General features: G+C 41.6%; 1 protein-coding gene across 1 annotated transcript in view; it reads right to left on the reverse strand.

Annotated features, from left to right (window-relative positions):
- Positions 1–3,171: 3,171 nt before the first annotated feature.
- The window catches only part of LOC308281718 (protein tweety homolog 3-like), a gene marked incomplete at its 5' end in the record, with an annotated part of 83,871 nt that continues 83,768 nt past the window's right edge, over positions 3,172–3,274 (reverse strand). Inside the window, one exon of the mRNA XM_080721995.1 lies at positions 3,172–3,274. This exon is cut by the window's right edge and continues 3,158 nt beyond it.

The raw sequence follows: 3,274 nt of genomic DNA on the forward strand, positions 1-3,274 counted from the left end.
CTGCATTAGAGCAGTTTCCCAATCTGTTTAAGCTCGAGAACCAAAAGATAACTTTGATGTCTCCCTGGGACTCAAACAAGATGATCCTGCATGCACATCATCCCTGCATGCACATCATCCCTATAAAAACAACATAATTTCTATGCAGTGAAATAAAGAAAGAACACTCTAACATGAGTAAGTTAAAGTTGCTTTAATTTCTTTTCACTTTTTTTCCCATTTTTTTAAAACATTTATTCCAGGCTGAATGATATCATTACCACAGTTTTGTACATGTACATCATCATCATCATTATTATTAATATCTTAGTTTTAATTCAATCAGAAAATTAAAAACAGCCATAGAAAAAAAAAAACAGAAGACATCTACCACACCTGGAGAGAACTGGATTTGAATTCCTGTCAGATCAGATCGTACTCATTTCTCAACCTCGTTGCTCCTTCCAGAGATTCAAGAAGCTTCTAGAGAGACGAGTCTGGCCCTCAATTTAACCCCAACAACTGTCTCTATTCTCCATGGAATGTTCGCCAGAAAAATCCAATCTACAAGTTCACAGCTGTTAGATTGGCTATTTCTTGGCCAAGACATTTATACCCATTTCTACAAAATGTTTTCTAAATCCTAGAACAGTTTTCTGAAAAAAACGTATGTTGCTACTTCATAGATCAGTGGTGCTCAAAACCTTTTCATGCCAAGGACCCCCAAAATTAAATGTACGGTATTTGACTGCAGATCCCCATCTCAAAATATTTAGTTCCAGGGAACCGCAAGAAGCAAAGATTTAGAGTTAAAAATATTTGCTTAAAAAAAAAAAGAAAGATTCTTTTCAAAAACAGCAGATTTACAAGCTCATAGCATGGCAAAAAGTGACGGGCCATGAGCTTGTATATCTGCTATGTTTGAAAAAAAGAAAAGGAAAAAAAAAGCTAAAATCTAACATCAATGTTTTCCCGGTTTTAATGGATTAACCCATTAAGACCCAAGGGGTCCTTGACATTAAAAACTTACAGATAAAGTACACCACAGACAACCATTAGGATTTAGAAGACATTTTTGTGTATCATTCAGGTCTTAATGGGTTTAATAATACTGAGACCGAGACCAGACTCTCTCAGACAGGAGACTCCAAATATCACGTCCAGTCAGGTGTTGCAGACCTACTGTACTTACTGTACACTGGAATACTGTTTTATTAAAACATTGCAATGCAAGACGGAGAGTCATTCACCATTTAATAAGAAAGGAAAAACAAAAACAAAACAAAACCGTTGCTCTTGCCTTTTCTTCTCCTATAGAAAAACAGCTAGCTATTGTTTTATCATTAAAGTTTCACTTTTTTATCTTTATAAGACAGAGAGAGAGAGAAAAGATAAAAAATAAAACATGTAGTGATATGAAGAGTGTATTAAGAGATTTAAAAAACATCGTGAAAGGCCATTGTTCAGTGACTAGTCCAACAAATCTTTTTCATATACATATATATATAATCTTTTGCCCCAAACACTGTAAAGTACCACAGTACAGGTAGCGCTAGCTGTTAGCGTGGCGTGAAGGGAACGTAATAATCCTATCGTAAAATCACACAGGTAAAAGATTGTCTCGCTAGTAACGAGAAGTGGTCATTAATGAATGAATGAATGAATTAAAGGACAGTTAAAAACTATTAAAACACTGTGTGTGAAGGGCTGGTCGTTGTTGGAAGGTGAAAGGTTAGCTAGGGTCACTACTATACGCTTCTATTTCCCTCGGCTATTAATAGTAGGCACTCCTCTAATAGCTCCATGAACGTGACTACGTCACCCATAATGCAAATGGTCGGTCGCCAGTACGTGTCATGTCACGGTTGTGAGAGAGAGAGGGCAAATGGGTGCTAACGCTAGTATAGATGCTAGAAGTAAACAGTAGTGTAGTAAACGTGTGATGATTTCTATAAGGAATGGGTGTGTGACATGAGTGTGTGTGTGTTATTTGGTGTGTATGTGTGAGTGTACATGTGTTTGTGTTTGCATATTCTGTGTGTACTGCATGTAGAGTGTGTGTGTGTGTGTGTGTGTGTGTGTGTGTGTGTGTGTGTGTGCGTGTATGTGCGTGTGGAGCGCATGCATGTGCGTGTATGCGGGCCTAAGGTACCACTAGAGAGAGAGGGGGGGGGGGGGGGGGGGGGGTGTGGCGCCCCAGCTCTCTGGCCAATCAGAAACATCATCATCATCAGATTAACCACACCTACACACGGTAACACTGAGATACAGCAATAATAGCCAATCACACAGCAGTGGTGGCGGTGATGTCACGACTAGATTGTTTTTTTATACACACTATACAGAGTCAGGGGGGGAGAGAGAGAGAGAGAGAGAGAGAGAGAGAGAGAGAGAGCGAGAGAGGCAGGAATACGCTGGCAGTGTCCCAGTGTCCCCAATGTCACCTTGAAAAGCACCGTTGTGCTTTTTTTTTTGTCTTTTAGGAAAACGACACAATCAAAAGGAAAATATGATCCCGTAGGGTGTGGGAGGAGGGGCTGGAGATCTATGACCTCCTCGCTCCCCTCTTCCCTCTCCCTCCGGTTTCTTCACGGCAGTCGCTGTTTTCTTCCAGATAAAAAGAAAATTACAAAAATAAGACAGAGAGGTGAGGCGGTAGGGGGTGGTAAACCGTAATGACAGTGGGGTCAGAATAGCTCTGGTCCATCGCGTCACCTCCAGTGACGCTCTGACAGACCCGTCTGCAAATGACTAGACTGCGATTTCTCAGCCCCTACGAGTGCTCAACTTGAGTCAAAATATACTAAACTACTTCCCTATTCACCAAACCAAAGGTAGTTTTGCGTTGTTGAAAGTCTATTCTCCGCGGTGGTGAGCCCCTCAGCACCCCACCTACTCTGTAAAATACATTATTTTTGTGATGAAATATAACGCACCTACCTCCAGCCACCCAGTGGCCACCGCAGACACAGCGGTTCACAACCCGGAAATAAGCGGCGGTCGAGTTGGATGCGTTTTATTTCATGCCAAAAATAGTGTATTTTGCAGATCGAGTGGGGTGCTGAGGGGCTCACCACCGCGGAGAATACTTTCAACAATGCAAAACTACCTTTGGTTTGGTCAGTAGTGAAGTAGTTATGTTTATTTTGACTGAAGTTGAGCGCTCGTAGGGGCTGGGAAATCGCGGTCTATTCATTTGCCGATGGGTCTGTCAGAACGTCAGTGCAGCTGACGCTCTGGACCAGAGCTAGGGTCAGAAGAAGAAGGGATGAAAAGATGCTTCTGGGTTCTGGGG

Source organism: Nannobrachium achirus (assembly GCF_963921795.1).
Source record: "Nannobrachium achirus genome assembly, chromosome: 3".
Lineage (NCBI taxonomy): Eukaryota > Metazoa > Chordata > Actinopteri > Myctophiformes > Myctophidae > Nannobrachium > Nannobrachium achirus.